This window comes from Crocuta crocuta, unplaced genomic scaffold (genome assembly GCF_008692635.1).
Source record: "Crocuta crocuta isolate KB4526 unplaced genomic scaffold, BGI_CrCroc_1.0 scaffold140, whole genome shotgun sequence".
In the NCBI taxonomy this organism is placed as follows: domain Eukaryota; kingdom Metazoa; phylum Chordata; class Mammalia; order Carnivora; family Hyaenidae; genus Crocuta; species Crocuta crocuta.
Genome location: NW_027527775.1, coordinates 345105 through 365624, shown reverse-complemented (window position 1 = coordinate 365624; position 20520 = coordinate 345105). Strand labels below are relative to the sequence as shown.

General features: G+C 36.0%; 1 long non-coding RNA gene across 1 annotated transcript in view; it reads left to right on the top strand.

Moving 5' to 3' along the window:
- LOC144238491 (uncharacterized) overlaps positions 1 to 20520 on the top strand; it is a 49968-nt gene that overhangs the window by 8302 nt on the left and 21146 nt on the right. Inside the window, exon 2 of the long non-coding RNA XR_013337148.1 lies at positions 2631 to 2681. This is a non-coding gene — a long non-coding RNA (uncharacterized LOC144238491). The remainder of the gene's footprint in view (positions 1 to 2630; positions 2682 to 20520) is intronic.

Here is a 20520-nt window from a genome sequence, read left to right as displayed (position 1 = left end):
CAATAGCCAATATGGAAGCAACCCAAGTGTCCATCCATAAATGGATAAAGAAGCTGTGGTATAAATATATATATAATGAAATATTACACAACCACAAAAACTAGTGGTTGCCAGAGGGCAGGGAGGAGGGTGGTTAAAATAGATAAGGGGATTAAGAGTATACTTACTGTGATGAGCACCAAGTAATGTGGAGAATTGTAGAATCATTATACACTTGAAACTAATATAATACTGTATGTTAATTATATTTCATTTAAAATAATCCTCTTACCCAATTCTTAAAAACAAAATAAAAGTCTTAATGAAAATAAGGTATTTTATGACTTTGCTGTAACTTAAAAGTTTGAAAACATTCCTAATACATTATTTTTTAATTTATTTTACAGCTATTTAAGTCCAGATATGTTACTGTCCAAGATTATTTAAAATGTTGTTAAATATATTCACAACACTCTAAAATATTTTAATTGAGCACTCTATTTGAAATTGTGTAACCCCTATCCTCCTTACCTTTTACTATATTCTTCCAGTAACACTCATACCCCTCTAAAATTCTCTATAATTCACTTTATACTGTGTTTTGTGCTTTCCCCGTATTGCAGTATATGTTGCTTATATATCCCAAAGTCTGAAATGTGCTATCCCATGACATATGCTTAATAAAAATTTAGGCGATGAACTGCATCACTGACTTCTGCCAGGGGACCATATATAAAGCAGGTGGACTCACTACTTATTCTGAGGTTTAATTTCTATTGGATAGAGTCATGCTTGGTGACTCAGGAGCTCATGTTAACAGCTCCTTACGAAATACACACAGAGATAATTAAACAGTACTAGGACAAAAGAAGTTGAAGGAACATGTGAATGTGTATGAATATATATACGTGTGTGTGTGTGTGTATTTATATGAGTGTGTGTGTATACATCTGTGTATATGTGAAGAAAACATGTTTATAGAGGAATTTCATTTTCCTATTACTGTTTTATAGTTCATTTTATACACCCAATAATGTCCTATTCATAAGAGAACATTAAAATAATTTAAATGTCTAATCTGGTTGAAACTGAAATTAGATCTGATAGTTTCAAGAGTCCTTGTGTTTTCTTTTACTTATTAAATTCCATACGTGAGTGAAATCATATGGTATTTGTCTTTATCTAACTGACCTTGCTTAGTATTAAACTCCCTAGATCCATCTATGCTGTCGCAAATGGCAAGAATCCATTCTTTTTTGTGGCTGAATAATATTCCACTGTATGCGTGTATCTCTGTGTGTGTACACACACACACACACACACACACACACATCTTTATCTATTCATGTATTGATGGGCAGTTGTACATCACTTGGCTCTTCTAAATAATGTTGCAATATTGTTTCAAAGCAAACAAAAGACTCTTAACCACAGAGAACAAATGGATGGATACCAGAAGGGAGATGGATGAAATAGATGAAGGAGATTAAGGGTACATTCATCATGATGAGCAGTGAGTAATACAGAAAATTGCTGAATCACTATATTGTATACCCAACGCAAATATAACACTGTATGTTAACTATACTGGAATTAAAATAAAAATTAAAGAAGAGTCTTTGTCAACATTCTGGGATGACATCTTAGTTTCTAGTCATGTAGCACAGTGATTAAATGCATAAATTCTAGTTCTAAATGGCATAGGGTATAATTCTTGTTTCTCCTCTTCATCGTGTGATCTAAGGCAAGTCTGCTCATTATAAAAAATGTCTTCCTGGGCACCTGGGTGGTTCAGTCTGTTGAGCATCCGACTTCACCTCAGGTCATGATCTTGCAATTCAGACTCTGTGCTGACAGCTCAGAGCTGCTTCTGATTCTGTGTGTGTCTCTCTCTCTCTGCCCCTCCCCCACTCACACTCAATCTCTCCCTCAAAAACAAATAAAAACATTGAAAAAAATGTCCACCCCAAGTTCATAATATTTTTTTGAAGATTAAATGGGTACTTCTGTATAAAGTGTTTAAAGCAGTTTCTATACATATCCATGATGAAAGCTTGGAAGGTAATGTAGACATTCCCTTCAGGGTCAACAGATTCTTTTTAACTATGTGGTCATCTCACATGATGCTGAAACCCTAAAGAACAAATGCTCAGAAGTGTTAAATCTACTGATTCGTCTCTGCTCTTTGCATTCCCTCAGCTTACCTGACCCTCCTCTTGCTCACGTTTACATGGGCTGGTGTGTCAGGAAGACATATAGAGACACATGCTTGCCTGACATCTTTCTTCCTTCCATCTCACTTCCTATTTCTCTCCTCTCCTCCATCCTCCAAGGTTAGAAAGGAGTTTGGTTTTCCCTAGTCTTCATGATCATATCTTCCTCCTAGGTAAAGACAACAAACCTAAGACTTGATTATCATAGTGGAAAATGCTTTTCTGTACTGAGCAGTAAACTCTATTTTCTCCATGACTGCAATCATGCATAATTACACTTAGCCAAAGGAGAACTAAAGTATAGAAAATTCTTTCTCATAGAGTTCAGGTTGCAAGTCTTGTTTTGCTGCAAAATCTTGTTTTGAATGTGAGAAGTTAAATTATATCTAACTTTTTAATTTGGCATGCCTTCTGTAATAAATCATGATCTCTCTTTAGGCTGACTGATCCCTTGGGGTAATTGGAAAGGAAGCACATATTACTGTAATGGTACGTAGGCTCTTTTTTTTGTATTATGTTTTTTTAAAACCAAAACAACTGTTTCAAAGAATTAAAAATTTTGACAGGAGAGTTAACATTATAATAAAAGTTTATGCTGTATTTGAAGGCAATTAATAACCTTATTAAAAACCTTGTTCTACATTATTGAATAATTAGGAGGCTAATATTAGATAAGGACTATAAACCACTTAACATAAGGACGGGTACTTGATAAGAATGCAATAAGTCATCATGATTTTTGTTATACCATTTCTATTTGCAATAAATTAGTGGCACCTTTTCCTCCTTACCTTTCAAAACAGGATAAATAATTGATACAGCTTGGATGGGGATGAAATTATATGAAGGGCTAATTGTTAGTTTCATTATTTTATTTTACATGAAGTTTTATTCATTGTGGGCATTCAATTTCCTTTTTCATCTTCTGGACAAGGTTTCTCTTGGTTGTACTTGGTTGTTAGTAAAATATTTATTATATCTACTATAGTAAAATTATTTTCACACTATTTTCACTGCCTCTTTTATAATTAACAAATTATTAAATGCTTTCCTTCTCTTTATATAATTTTTGTTATGCCAAACTATTTATTTATGGTAACTTAAACTGAATTGGTACCAATCAAGTCACTATTTGTAAAGTCATCTTCTACATGGCCTAGGTTTAATAAGTATTTTAAGCCACTTTACAACCTTTACAACCTTTAGTTGACTATATTCTATTCAATAAACTATAAAATAGAAGTTGTCCTTCATCTCTAAGACCTGTATACTTCCATTTTCTGAGACCAGTTTCTTGATGTCATTAGATCACCTATACCATGTAACTTTCCTTAGGACTGACTTTCTTAGATTCTTTGATTATGATTTTTGCATTGGCTCACCTATACTCAATATTTATTTTTCAAAAATTATACCATATGTCAAGCCCTGTGCTAGGCACAAGATTAGACCAGTGAACAAATTACACATAAAAGCTTCCCTCAGAGCCTAGTCTTTTTGAGAATGTGTACAGTTACAAGCAATGTTGTACATGCTATGACAATAAAATACAAACTGCTATTGGATACTATGGGCACACACATTAAAGGGCTTCTTAGCTTTAACTTAAGGATAAGGAAACTTCCATATTACTCAAAATGAAGACCTAAAGGATGAATGGAAATGGCCCAAGTGAAGCACTGATTATGGGTAGAAGGGAAGAATATTCTAGACAAAAGTCTTTGATACAAGAGATAACATGAAGTAATCAGGGTGACTAAAACCTATGTGTGTATGTGTTATGAGTTTGAAACTAGAATAAGGGTAAACAGGAAAGCTTGTAGAGGTCCAGGGTAATGAATCTACAGAAACAATACATAACATTTAGGATTTTATTTCAATTTTATGAATTTTTACTTATTTTTCAGAATCAACTACTTTAAAAATACCTAATTTGGAAGGAAAGAAATATACATATTTATGTATGTATGTGTGCTTGTATAAACACAGGTATACTCAGTTTCTTCAGTTACACTGGATAGTTTGGGAAGGGTATAAATCTTCAAAAGAAAAAAATTAAGACAAATCACACACATAAATCTAGAATATAATACAAAACATGACCCTACTTTTCCCCTCAAGAAGACTGTTTGCCCAAAGGGAATAGTCCCCCATGAATGAGCAAGGGGAGTCATGTCCATGGGACGTTGCCACTGTTCCCTGCCATTCTCTGACCAGCTCTTTTCTACCCCCTCTATCTTCCCCTTAATTATTTCTACTCCTCTGCTCACCATGAAAGGACATATACTTCCTACTAATGTAATAGAAATCCCAGTTAAATTTGGTAAATATGAGACCAGAGGGGTCCTCTCATCATTGGTAGAGTCCAGAGAAAGAGCAGCCCTTATGGGACCCCAAGTGACCCAGAAATCACAAAGTAAGATGTCTGTATGCTATTTCGAAGCTCTCCCACCCAAAGCTCATGGAGCTCTGTACCTGGTGGTCTAAGGCCTCTAGAGGACTGACTAAACAGCCAAATACTTCTTTTTACCAACAAGGGATGAAGAAACAGCTGAAGGAGAGATACAGGCAGAGAAGAGAGGATTCAGTGGTAGCCGGGGAATCCAAACAAGAAGATGCACAGCTGTGCAGACAATAATGTGCAGGGACGGTCATGACCAAGGACAGGAGGTTCCTTTACATCACAACTTGACTTAGAGAATGCTTCCAAGAATCTAGATTCAACCCTAGAGAAAAAGGGTAGCCCCAAGTGTAAGAAGAAACTCTTAATGAATGAATATAAGTTTCTACTACCTAAGGAAATGAGATTCTCAAAATATAAATTACATACAGCTATAGAAGAAATAGGCACCTTTTCACCCATAACATTTGTCTTGGGATTTATGTATGCTATTACCACGAAGCCTTGGCTGGCCCCTTCACTCTTTTTAACAAACATCCCTTCCTATTGAAGGAAAAAGGGAATAAAGATTATTAAAGACATGCATAAATATTCTCCTGCCACAGAGACAATTTTGATTAATGGGAGTGACTATTTTTTGTGACAATTATTGTATATGTTTTTGAATAAAAAAGCATATCTTGACTACTGTGATGTTAGAAAAAATATATGTATCACATGACCCCACACACATTTTCTTAACTCACACGAGGACAGAATAAAAGTGCCTGTGAATAAACTTACTGTTTTACCAATGATTAAAAAAAACTATTGAGAAAAATTAAGACCCTCCATATTATTTTAATTTCTGCTAATTATTTGGATTTCACCATTGGATCTGTTTCTATATTAAACTTGAGGCCAAAAAGTCATCCTTACTTCTACTGACAGCTTTTTCTATAATTTCTTTATTGTTTTCAAGGATATTTTTTACATATGTTAACAGAATCTGAGTGAAAGTATTGATGTATTTTTATGAAATATTCAAGCTCAATATACATTAAACTATTTTAATTAAATATTTGCAGAGAATATTTAAATGATACTTCGTTTAATAAAGATTGATTTTAACAAAACATTATATGTTAGAAGTTGAAAGACAGTTCTAATGTCTTTTCTTAAAGACAATTAAATTGAATAGCACATTTTTCTGAAAGAAAACAATGGCAAAATTGAATTAACTGTGAAAATGGCAAGCCTCCTGAAATTAATATTATGGAGAGTCACATAGTAAGAAACAAGAAAATACACAGTGGTTATTATACATGTACAAATTATGATACAGAATTGTGTTCAGTTTCCTAATTCAAATTATGTTCAATTTCCTGTTCCTTATTTGTTTCCACTTCTGGATAGAAACAGTGGAGTACATCACAGGTATAAGCTAAATTTGTTTTGCCAGTGATGCTTGGCAAACAATTGCCTTAGTGATCATTGTGGCTGATCAATTTAATTAGGTGTCAGAATCAATGCACCACAGGTGAATGAGGTGAATTGCAACCATGCAAATCTGACTTTTTTATCTAAGACAAAGAAACACTGAACTTGGGTTTCACTGGTTTAGCTTTCCATGATTTAAAAAGACCATCAGAGGGCTTGTCTTTATTTAAAATATATAGTTCTGCAGTGCCTACAGATTGTAAATGACATCTGAAGCTTTTAAAGATTTAAAATATTGAATGATTAGGTGTATAATTCAAGCCCATGTGGAACCTTCCTCAAGAGAACCCCTCAGAGCTGAGTGAAGGAGTTCTGTAAGGAATACAAGAGGGTTCTATAATAGGTGAATGATATTTGCCAGCACGATTAAGCTGGTATGGTACAGAGAAGTTAGAGCCTGAAAATATAATGAATGGACTCCAGGTACAACCTATCTAATATAAGCACACAGTTCCAGATAGCACCAGGGGCAGTAAGTCAAACTGATTAATGGGTGTCAGCAGCTCAGAAGCAGAGGCAGCTCAAAGATAATAAATCTTACACTCTAGCCAAGATCTAGGCAGCAGTTTTGAAGAAGATGAGGAGGCAAATACGTGGCACAATGACCACAACTGTGAAAAATATAACTATCTAGACTTGTCTGGACAGGCAAGTTGGACAAGTCTGTGTATTCTAGGTACAAGTAAACAAAATATCCAAGACCCCTAAGAGAAATCAGGAAAACATTTAATGAAAACACAGAACATAGCAAGTGTTCAACTTGATAAAGACAATTTAGGTTCTTAAGTAAATGTATTTTCCCTTTTAAATATATTTATAAATATATATTTATATATATACATATTTTAAAACACAGATGTACCAAAGACAAATATAAGGACCTGACAAAAAATAGTATTGGTTAATCTGATTCCAGAGTACAGACTTTTCTCTGAGAAACTAAAACAAAATTTAAAAAATAGTATTTTTGAAAAGGTATTACTATCTTAAAATACCAAATACAGATTACATCCTGAAAGGAAATGAGTTATATGTGTTTCAATCTTGAGGAAGAAAAAAATTTTCAGAAATGAGAGTCTTTATTGACAAATGACATATCTAATGTTCAATTAAACATATACAATACACATACACATCGACTAATTGCTTTTATTTCTATCTTTGAAACTCCAAATACTATGATGATCATGATGATCCATTTGGGAAAAGATCATCTTAAATTTTATTACATTCTGAACAGGGATTTATAGATTTCACTTAGTGTCCTAGATACTGAAATTAGAAGATGTAACCTTTTAGTGAAATATGATCTGGTTGATAGGCCAGAACCCACTATCCAGCACTAAACTGAAAAACATCAAGATTGTATACAAGGACTTCTGGGAAGAGGATGGAGTAGGATGATCCTAAGTTCATCTCATCTCACAGACACACCCTGTGAGACTAACCAGAAAATGATCTGAAGACTGGCAGAACAGACTTTCCACAGTTAACCACAGAGACAAGACCACATTGAAAATAGTAGGAGGGACAGAGTCAGTCAGGAACCAAACTCCCAGCGAGACCTCAAATGGGAAGGGCACCACAAGCATGGAAAGGGAAGGGAGCAGATCCCACACCAGGCTGATATCCCTGGCACAGAGATTCTGCTCTGGGAAGATGAGTCTCCATAACATCTAGTTTGAAAATCGTCAGGGATTAACTTCATGAGTTTTGACAATTATTGGAGCTTAATGCCAGGCACTTTAAAAATCTGTGGGCTTAGCACTGGAAGGGTCAGAGGGCATTAAGAAACAGTCCACTGTTAAAGACTCAGCATAACAAACAACCCCCTGGAAGATACAGCATCGAAGCATCAGTTTGAGAAAAGCACTTGGGGTAAACGTGAAGGAGATTTATCTACCAATCTTAGAACACATGCTGACGATCATGGATCTTTACAAAACTTGTTTAAGAAGAAAGAGCTGGGAGGCATGTCTCCCCGACCCCCAGCCTAGATGGCTGGACACCTGAAAGAACCAGCGCAAATTCCCTCCACCTGACTCGCTAACACTGTGGACACCACCCCTGCATCCTTCTTCAGATCTACTCCATCCAACCTAGTCCACTTGGCAGAAGTCACTCCAAAGTGGCTTATGCCCAGTCTCCTCCTGCAAGCAGCCCAGCAGGAACTGCCACCACTCTAGTGACTCCTGCCCCAGAGAGAGGGAAAGATAATCACACACACCAGTGCAACTGAAGCCCCAACAGACAGAGTGGGGGTAGGCATCTGGTCTGACTGCTGGTCCCACCCACTCTCAGGGGGAAGCAGGGAGAGAAAGCCTGAAGGGCAGCGTGACTGAATCTGTAGCAGAAAATCAGGGTGCAGGATCTGGCCTGACTGCTGGCTCCACCCACCAACCAACAACAACCTCCTCTCAGGAGACAGGGCAGGGAGAGCACCAATAGTTTGGTATGACTGCAGCCTAGCCAGATTGGCACGGGGCTGGCCTCTGCTATGAGTGCGGACACTACCTACTGTAATACGACAGCAGCCCCAGACTGGCCCCTAACAGCAGAGGGACCAAACCCTGCTCAGTGCACCAGCAGCAAACAAAGTGGGCCATTCCAGGCTACAGGACTAAAGACAAACATGACTCAACAACAACAATCGGCTGCACACAACACACACAGCAGACATAGCTGAAGGGTGTGGTTCTGGTGAACCGGGGCATGATGCTGTAGAGCATCACAAGACTTCTTCATAAACCAATACTTAACAAGATCAGGAGATGTAGCTGACTTTCCTATACATAAAAACAGAGTTAGATAAAAAGAGGAGAGAGACGAATATGTTCCCAGTGAAAGAAAAGGATAAAAGCACAGCAAAAATGTTAAATCAAACAGAAAAGAAAGCAATATGCCTGGTAAATAATTCAAAGTAATCATCATAAAAGACACTCAATGGATGCTCAATGGATAAAAGAGTTAAGGATCTCAGTAAGATTTTCAGCAAAGAGATGCAAATATAGAAAAAATCAGAGATGAATACCTCAATATTAGAAAAGTAAAAAAAAATACTAGAGGGAATCAATAGCAAATTAGAGGAGGCAGAAGAACTTATCAGTGAGTTGTAAGACAGAGTAATGGAAAATAAGAAGGCTGAACCGCAAAAAGAAAAAAGAATAGTAACAAGTGAGAACAGGTTAAGGGAAGTCAGCAACATCATCGAACCTAATAATATTTGCATTACAGGGATTCTAGAAGACAGAGAGAAGGGCATAAAATTGTCTGAAGAAATAATCACTGAAAACTTCTAATCTGGGCAAGCAAACAGACATCCAGATGCAGAAAGCAAAGGGAATCCCCAACAAAATCAACCCAAGGAGTTCCACAGCAAAATACATAATAATTACATAATAATATTTTAATTAAAATGGCAAAACATAATGATAAAGATAGAACTTGAAAAGCAGCAAGAGAAAAGTTACATAGCCCTATAAGGCTCTGAGCTGATTTCACAGCAGACACTTTGCAGGCCAGAAGGCAGTGGCATGATATATTCATAATATGAGAAGTCAAAAACAAAACCAAAAAGTCTGCAACCAAGAATATTCTACCCATCAAGGTTATCATTCAGAAGAGGAGAAATCAAGAATTTACCAAACAAAAGTTGAGAGTTTGTCACCACTACACCAGCCTTACAAGAAATGATTAAATGGAATTCTTTCAGTGGAAAGAACCATAATCAAGAGTAAGAAAATTATGAAAAGGAAACATTTGAAAGATAAATTCAAAAATAACAAACAGGTACATTAGTCGTTTATACACCCAGTACAAAGATTCAAAAGAAGTAAAATCAATTATGTCCATAAAAATCAGTTAAGGGATTTATAAACTAAAAGGATATAAAGAATGAAAAATACATAAAATGTCAGGGGAGAATAAAAATTTAGTGTTTTTAGAATGGGGTTCAAATTTAAGGGACTATTAATATAGACGGCTATATGCATAACGTGTTATATATGAACCACAAATAAAAAACCTGTAATAGATACACAAAAAATAAAGCGAAAAAAAGTCCTGGCAGAGCACTAAAAAAAGTGCTCTCTTTCCACCAAGGAAGAGAGTAAGAGAAGAAAGGAGCGAGAGGAACTACAAAAACAACCATAACATAAATTACAAAAAAGCAGTAAGCCCATACCTATCAATCATTACTTTGAATGTAAATGGACTAAATGCTCCAGTCAAAAGACAGGGTGACTGACTGGATTAAAAACAAACAAAAAAACAAACAACAACAACAAAAAACAAGGCTCATCTATATGCTGACTACGAGTCTCAAATCAGACCTAAAGACACATGCAACCTGAAAATGAAGGGGTGGAAAAACATTTACCGTGCAAATGGAAATAAAAGGAAAGCTAGAATAGCAATACTTATGTGAGACAAAATAGAATTTAAAAAAGACACTGTAACAAGAAACAAAGAAAGACAGTAGGTAATGATAAAGGTAACAATCCATGAAGAAGATATAACAATTATAAATATTTATGCACCCTGTATGGGAGTGCCTCAATATATAGGGCAACCATTAAAAGATATAAAGGAAGAAATTCACAGTTATGCAGTAATAGCAGACTGTCACATCCCCCATTTACATCAATGGATATATCATCCAAACAGAAAATCAACAAGGAAACTTGTTTTGAATGACACATTGAACCAGATGGACCTAACAAATATATTCAGAACATTCCATCCCAAACCAGCAGAATGCATATTCTTTTCAAGTGTACATGAAACATTCTCCAGAGTAGATCACATGGCAGGCCACAAAATAAGACTCAGTAAATTTAAAAAGACTGAAATCATATCATGCATCTTTTCAAACCACAACAGTATGAAACTAGAAATCAATCACAAGAAAAAATCTGGAAAGAACCCAAGTATGGGGAGGCTACATAGCATACTACTAAATAATAAATGTGTCAGGTAAGAAATCAAAGAAGAAATTAAAAAAAAAATACATGGAGACAAATTAAAATAAAAACACAATGGTCCAAAATCTTTGGGATGCAGCAAAATCTGTTTTAAGAAGGATGATTATAGCAATACAGGACCACCTCAGTAAGTAAGAAAAATATCAAATAAATAACCTAACCAAATACCTAAAAGAGCTATAAAAAGAAAAAGAAAACATAGCCCAAAGCTAGTAGAAGAAATGACATAATAAAGATTAGACAAAAATAAATGAAATAGAGAGGGGAAAAAACAAAAACAGAATAGGACAGATCAATGAAACCAGGAGTTAGTTCTTTGAAAGAACAACAAAATTGAGAAACCTTTAGCAAAAAAAAGGAGGACTCAAACTTGGATAAGAAATACAAAAGATTTTAAGGGAATAATATGAAATATTATATGCCAACAAATTGGACAACCTAGAAGAAATACATAAACTCCTTGAAACACACAACCTTCCAAAACTGAATTTGGAAGAAATAGAAAATGTGAACAGACCAATTACTGGCAGTGAAATTGAATCAGTAATCAACAAACTCATAATACAAATGTTCAGTACGAGAGAGCTTCACAGGTAAATTCTACCAAACATTTAAAGAAGAAGTAAAATCTAATCTTCTCAAACATTTCCAAAAGATACAAGAGGTAGGAAAGATTTCAAATTCATTCTATGAGGCCAGCATTACCTTGATCCTAAAACCACATAAATATACTACAAAAAAAGATTACAGGCCATCATCTCTGATAAACATAGATGCAAAATTCCTCAACAAAATATTAGCAAACTGAATCTAACAGCATATTTAAAAAAATCCTTCCCACATCAAGTGGGATTCATTCCAGGGATACAAGGATGCTTCAATATTCACAAATCAATCAGCTTGATACATCACATTAACAAGAGAAGAGATAAAAACCATATGATCATCTCAATAGATGCAGAGAAAGCATTTGACAAAGTATGTCATTCATTTATGATAAAAACTATCAATAAAGTAGGTTTAGAGGGAATATACCTCAACATAACAAATACCATGTATGAAAAACCCACAGCCTACACCATACTCAATGGTAAAAACGCCAAGAACTTTTCCTCTAAAATCAGGAAAAGCACAAAGATGTCCACCCTCACCACTTTTATTCAGCAGAGTAATAGAAGTCCTAGCTGTAGCAATCAGATAAGAAAAATAAAATGAAATAAAAGGTATCCAAATTGGTAAGGAAGAAGTAAAACTTATTAGCAAAAAGAAAAATTTAGAAAACAATCTCATTTACAACTGCACCCAAAATAATAAAGTACTTGAGAATAAACTTAACAAGGAGGTGAAAGACCTGTACTCTGAAAACTACGAAACACTGATGAAGGAAAGAGAAGATGATACTAACAAATGGCAAGATCCCATGGATTGAAAGAACAGATATTTGTAAAATGTCCACATTGCCCAAGGCAATCTACAGATTGTGTGCTTTATTCATTGAAATACCAACAATATTATTCACAGAACTAGAATAATTCTAAAATTTGTATGAAATCATAAAATACCAGTCAAATGAATCTTGAAAAAGAACAACAAAGCTAGAGGTATCACAATACCAGATTTCAAGATAAATTACTAAATTGTTGTAGTCAAAATAGTATGGTACTAGCACAAAAACAGACACAATAATCAAAGGAACAGAATAAGGAGCCCCAAAATAACTCACACTTATATGGTCAATTAATAAGAAAGGAGACAAACTGTACAATGGAGAAAAAGGCATTCTCTTCAACAAAGGTGCTGGGAAAGGTGAATTACCAAAGCAAAGGAATTAAATTGTACCACTTTATTATATCATACACAATAAACTCAATACAGATTAAAGACCTAAATGTGAGATGTGAAACCATATAACTCCTAAAAGAAAACATAGGCAGTTATTTCTATGACGTGGGCCATAGTAACATTTTCCTAGATATGTCTCCTCAGACAAGGGAAACAAATGCAAAATTAAACTATCAGGACTATACCCAAATAAAAAGCTTATGCACAGCAAAGGAAACCATCCAGTACATAACAAGGTAACCTACTGAATGGGAAAAGACATTTGCAAATGATATATCCAATAAGAGGTTAAGATCCAAAATATGTAAAGAAATTATATAACTCAATACCAAAAATAAAGCCAAATAATAGATTTAAAAATGGGCAGAGGACCTGAAAAAATATCTCCCCAAAGAAGACATACAGATGGCCAACGGACCCATGAATAAAAGCTCAACATCACTAATCGTCAGGGAAATGCATCAAAACAACGAGATACTCCCTCACTGTCAAAAGGTTCCTTAAAAAATTAAAAATAAAATCACCACATGTTCCAGTAGTTCCACTACTGAATAATCAAAGAAAACAAAAACACTAATCCAAAGAGATATATGAACTCCCATGTATTTGCAGCATTATTTATAATAGCCAAGATGTGAAAGTAACTCGACTGTCCATATATATATATATACACACACACACACATATATATGATTAAAGAAGATGTGGAATGGTGGCTCAGTCGATTAAGCATCTGACTCATGATTTCAGCTCAGGTCACCATCTCACACATTGTGAGATCAAGCCCTGTGTTGGGCTCTGCGCTAACAGCTCCAGAGCCTGCTTGGGACTCTCTTCCTGTCTCTCTGCCCCTGCCCTGCTTGTGCACTCTCTCTTCCTTCCTAAATAAATAAATAAACATTAAAAAATGTTAAAGAAGATGTGGTATAGATATATACAATGGAATATTGTTTAGCCATAAAGAAGAATGACACCATGTCATTTTGAACAACATGGATGGACCCAGAGGGTATAATGCTGAGTAAAAGAAGTCAGAGAAACACAAATACCATATAATTTCACTCATCTGTGGAATTTAAGATACAAAATGAAAAGAAAAGAAAAAAAATAAACAACAAAAATCCCAGACAATTAAAAGCAGAACAAACCGGTAGTAGCAAGATGAGAGATGGATGAGGTGATGGGTGAAAAAGATAAAGGAGATCAAGAGTATACTTACCTAGATGAGCATGTGCAATGTATAGAAGAATTGTTGAATCATTGGATTGTAAGTCTGTAACTAACACTGTATGTTAATTACACTTCAGTTAAAAAGAAAGATTTTATATGAGGATTGATATCTGGGAACACAGGAAAACAGGAAGCCCTGATTTCTGGCAAATCTCTAGCCCCCTCCTAGCCTTACTAGACTTATCAATGTATCACTTGGTTATTTGGAGCTATAGATGAGGGAAGATTTGTGGGCTCTCCCCTCAGGGAGAGTAAAGTGGAAAAATAAAGGAGCTAATTCTTTTTAAAACTATGAACTATTTCTTCTTTCTGAAGAGTCAGAACAAATGAAAAATATCTAAGCAGGGTTCGGGCAGTCCTGAAATCTTTTTTCAGTGCTTTAGGGAAGTGTTATCAGACTAAATATAGGAAAGCAGTCCTGAATTATAGAGCATATAATCCCAGAATATCCTAGAAAACTTCAATACATACATAAATGATAAAATGCTCACTATTTATGGAGTGCTTCTTATCTTTCAGGGACTTTAAGTACATGGTCTCATTTAATCCTTTCAACAACACTTGGAGATAGGATCCATGTCCTACAGATAAAGAAGTAAAGACAGTTTCCTACTTTATCACAGCTGGTGAGAGATGGGGCCCATATTTAATCCTACAACAATCTGATTTCAAAAAATATGNCTTGTGGGGATGAGCACTGGGTGTTATATGGAAACCAATTTGACAATAAACTATTTGTAAAAAAATTAAAAAAAATAAAATACTACAAAAATATATGCTCTTTCTACAACATATCATCTCCCCAAGAAATCCTCTAGGCCATTTATGGTGGGGGAAATACACTCTAATTAAAAGCAATATTTCCAGCTAAATATTAGCTAATATAAAGCACCCAGAACTAATATTTTAAAATCAAACTAGAGAAAAATTATTTCTGTACTTTAAGACCTCCCATTCCCTTTCACCTTTAAAATAGTTAGAAGACACGGACAATCAAAGAAGAGACAACTACTCTTTTTAAACTTCTTTAAATAATTTTTTAATGTTTATTTATTTTTGAGAGAGAGAGATGGCGGAGGGACAGAGAGAGAGAGAGAGGGAGACACAGAATCTGAAGCAGGCTCCAGGCTCTGAGCTATCAGTACAGAGCCTGATGCGGGGCTTGAATCCATAAACCACGAGATCATGACCTGAGCCGAAGTCGGATATTTAACCAACTGAGCCACCCAGGCGCCCCGAGAAAACCACTCTTTTGCTGACCTCACTGAAATTCAAATCAAGAGCTGCAGTCAGTATTCTGACATGGCAGAGGTAGATGTCATCAGACACAGAAAGATTCCAAAATGCCTTCCAGGATTGAGTGCTCACTACAAAAAGCAGATTGAAGGTATGCTTTGAGCAAGGACTTGATTTTGTGACCAAAACAATTTACATTGGAAGTGCCCACGCCAGACAAAATGAGCACAAATGGAGGGCTAGCGGAAGCATTATGTGAGGTTAATAACCTTAATTTGGGATGGCCCTAAAAAGAGAAGGTGAACACACAGAATGAAGATGACAGTGGGGAGAATAGTACTGGAGGCTAACACCTGAAGAAATTGTGGTTTTAGAGTGGGATTTCATTAATTGAAAACAATAAAATGAGGCAGTGAAACAAATGCTTTGGGAGGAATGGACAAACTGGTAATGGGTAAATCTCAAAATCTTAATAAAATGAGTTTATTAGATTAAGAGAAGAGTATATAAAAGTAACTGAACTCTACAAGTTTGTAAATTTTTTTGCTGAAGGTATCTATTCTACAATATATCATCTGCAAACTATCATATCTACCAGTGGAAATATGTTAATTATTGATTCACTTAAAAAAGCATGGTTAAATCTTTCAAACATAGTTTAATGTTAAAATTTAGTTTGAATACTAAAATGAAAGGTCATTATTACTACTCTGAAACTAGAAAACTTAAACTGTGCATCTTAGTGCACACACACACACAAGTTATAAATAATAAAAGTATTAAAGAGCCTCTAGAAAAAGGATGGAAAAAAAGGGAAAATTTTATATGAAATTTTGTTTGAACTATCCCTGCTCAGATTCTATTTAACTATTGTAGTTTGGGTACATAGGTTATCTGCTCTCCCTCAAGAAAACCAACTAACAGGAGAGCAAGGAAATTAAATATGTATAAATCCACAAGCACAAAAAAGAATGGAGAAGTGGTAATAGGAGATAAGAAGGTGAGTAGCTTTTTATGAATTTAACAGACTGGTGGTAACTGATTTAGTGAAATAAAGAAAGCTGAAATTTAATTTTGAGAAGAGAAGAAGTATGATTCACCCAAAGAATCGCAGAAAATGTTATAACTTGGAGTCACCTAGTAGATCAAAAGACATGAAGCTAAAAATTGGGGACTGGTTGAAAGTCTAGATGCAAAGAAGTCATATACTCAGGTCTCCAGGCAAGGGCACTAGGTTTCCATTTCTGGAGAATTTGAACAGAAGAGGCCCCATCAGAACACTAGCCGTCATGGTGGATTGGGTGAAATATGAGGCTAAAATTGAGAAATTGAGAATATACATTTTGAATAATGAAATGTAAGTCCTTCCTGCTCTGTCCCCAGAAGGCTTCAAACATAACCCCTAAGGGGAAGGTTCTACTCTAGACACTGGAGTTCAATGATGCCTAACAAGAAAAGGATCATTTTACAAAGGAATTCACTTGCCCACAAGTCCACTCACATACTGAGCTTCCAAACATTTTCTAATGCATAATGCTTATTTATGAATGGAAAGCCAAGGATCACGTGGCATGTGAGACAAATTTGTAATAGAAAAGGAACAAAATCAAATAGGTGAAAGGTACCCAGCAGAGAGAGATATTGCAGAAACAAAAATGTGCTCTTTTAAATAAACTATTTCTAATATCCTTAAACACACAAGAAAACCTACAACAAGAAAAAATATGAAGGAGAGAAATCTTTAAGTAATGCATATAGGCGGTAAAATTAGAAACGGAACTAAGAAATGATTACACTAAGGGCAGAAAAGTAGTTGCCCAACATGGATGGAACTAGAATGTATTATGCTAAGCGAAATAAGTCAGTCAGAGAAAGACAAATATCATAATTTCACTCATATGTAGAATTTGAGAAACTTAATCTAGGGAAAGGGAGGGAAACATAAGATAAAAACAGAGAGGGAGACGAACCATAGGAGACAAAAAAGAGACCAAACGGAGGGTTGCGGGAGGGGAGGAGGGAGGTGGGTGGTGGGATAGGCTCAATGGGCAATAGACATTAAGGAGGGCACTTGTTGGGATAAGCACTGGGTGTTATATGTGATGAATCACTGGGTTCTATTCCTGAAGCCAAGACTACACTATATGTTAACTAACTTGAGAATATGATAGATAGATGATAGATAGATAGATAGATAGATAGATAGATAGATAGATAGATAGATAGACAGACAAAATGGATGGAAGACACGAATTAAGATTTAAACACATACACAAAATTAAATAGTTCAAATCTGGCATGTCAGCTTTAACTATATTTATACTTGGTAGGTGATTAAAAATGGAGAGGTGAGCAAGTGTGACATACACTGACTTGGGAAGCAAGATGAATGCAGCACCATGAGTCGGGGGATTGGAAGTCTTTGCATCTACTTGACCTTGGCGAGCTACCTAATCCCCTCTGGCCCCTTGCTTCCTCATCTGGAATATAACAAGACTGGTTTACCTGATTGCTGCAGTGCCTTTCAAATGTAAAAATGTTTCATGTATACACTAGAAACCTCTAGGATAAGTGGACCAGGATAAGTGGGCTAGATCATTTGCAAGTGAAGAGATCCCAGTGTACACAACCTAAGGTCAATTTCCAAAACCAATGAAATTCATCTTTGTAAAACCACTGCTGAGTTCAAAACCAATAGGCCTTACTTTAAAAACTCCAATGTAGGAGCACTTGGGTGACTCAGTTAAGTGTCGGACTTCAGGTCAGGTCATGATCTCACAGTTTTTGGGTTCAAGCTTCACATCACACTCTGTGCTGATAATTCAGAGCCTGGAGCCTGCTTTGGATTCTGTGTCTTCCCCTCACTCAACGCCTCCCCCATTCTCTCTCTCTCTCTCTCTCTCTCTCTGTCTCTCTCTCAAAACTAAATATTTAAAAAAAATTTTTAAAAACTCCAATATAAAGATTTTAACTTTATTCTTTTTTTAAGCTTTATTTTATTTTAACTTTATTTCTTGTTGTTGTTTTTATTTCCACAAGAAGGAACATGACAGCCAGATTATTTCCTAATGATGTGGTTTCTGTTATATGGTTCTTTATAAAAATAAGATTTTTTTAAAAGATAAAACAGATGTTTCAAGGAAAACAAAAGGTAATTTATTTTCTCTTCTTGTAGAAAATTGTCAAATTCATTAGGAGAAATCAATTACTTTGTACAGCAAATACTGTGAACAAGTATTGTCAAAATGTAGAGGTCAAAAGTGATACATAAATGTGAAAATACGGCCTCTTTTTTAAGATGAAACAATCAGAATTGCCAAAAAAAAATGAAAAGAAAAGTAGTTGCCTATTGAACGTAAGGGGGTGTTGTGATGGGGAGGAACACGTTGGGAACTGTGTAAATGTGGCATACTTCATTTCTTCACTTGTGTGCTTGTTGCTATTGGCTTTATTCCCACTTGTGAAACTGCACATTAAAATTTTGTGCGCCTTTCTCTATGTGTATCAAGTGTCATACACATGCATACACAGACACACAATGAAAAGGGGCAAAAAGAGCAATGAGAGAATGAGATGTACTCTTAGAAAAATACGATTCTGACAACATCCCCAGATACTTTCAAAAATTAAAAAAGGAACTGGATAAAATTGAGAAATCTCCTGGAAAGTAGGGAGAAAAAAGACAAGGGGTGTATTTGTAATTTGAAGATGAGATAAAGGTAACATTTCCCCCCAAACAACCCATAGAATTAAAAAAAGAGGAAAAGTCCATTTCAATCAAAAACCGAAACATAAAATAGAACTGGGGCAGTAAGCGCATTACAAATTGGACAGGGCTGCTTGTAGGCAGAAGCAGCCAACATCGGGGCCAGACATCAGAAATTCTGGCAAAGAATAGCTTTCCCATGTGAGGGGTCCATCCTAAAGCCAAAACATCAATTTTGCTTGAAAAAGTAGAATGGCAGGCATGGACCAGTGACCAATCTTTGCCAGTCCCGGGTGAAATTCTCAAAGCAGAGACAGGGTTAAACATGGAATCACATCTACACATAAACATTTGGAGGAAGGGGATGATCCCTGAGGGAGGAGGAAGACCAAGAAACACACCTGGGGACCAAACACTCAGCAGCCAAGCTTCAGAGCCGCAGAAGAAAGGCACAGCCGCCTCACATCAGACACAACTCTGCTGCTCTTCCCCATCCTCATCACACCTCCAACCTACCTTAAACTTACACAGTATTGTATGTCAAGTAGATCTCAATAAAAAATAAACAGAAGATTAAAAATAAATTTAATAAAACTAAAACTGAACTAAATCATGGCTTTAACCTCCCTGTACAATACTTCTTCCACCTAGGATGAAGAGCTGATCCAGGAAAAATGAAACCTATTCCAAAATGAGCAACTAGAACTAATTATAAATGATTTATTTTTAAAAGTGTGTCACAGATGTGTTAGGTAGAAGCTGGTCGTGAGCAGTGGAAGGAACACAGAGTCCCAAGTCCTTGAAGGGGAGTGAAGGAGACAGGAGCTGGAGGCAAGGACAGTGATAAATAAGCTACGCATTATAAGCCTGGAGGCACAACATGCTGACCTTGTAGCTTCTGAGACCTTGGGGCTGACAGACAAAAATCCGCAGGTGCAGAACACGTGCTCTCCTCTTCCACCTCTGCCCCAGGGAAACCCTAAGACTCATTTATAATGCATGTGCACTGCAGGAGCAACCTTTCTAGATGGAAAAAGGCAGCCACGAAGTTTATGGTACAAACCTGGTAGGAGGGAAAACTCCCCCTCCTGACCTGTGGGAGGGGTCTCCCAAATGATTGCAAAAGCCCTGTTTGTACAGTGGAGCTTCTGTAGCTCCTCCCAGCCCGGAGACCCAAATAATATTCAATCCCGAAACAAGGTATAGGCCTACTGTTCCACCTCCCGAAACTGCCAGGCTCTCAAGGTACTTTCTTTAATAAACTGCTTTGTGGTTGCTACTTTGCTCCTGGCTGCCTTTCTCTGGAGTGCACATCGCCATGTAAATCCTCTCCAGGGGGATCCAAAGGATGAGATCTCCATTCACACAATGCAGACTCTCACCCCATAACAAATGGAGAAAAGAAACAAAATATAAGAGGTAAAGAAAGTTCACCAGGAAAAAAAAAAAAAA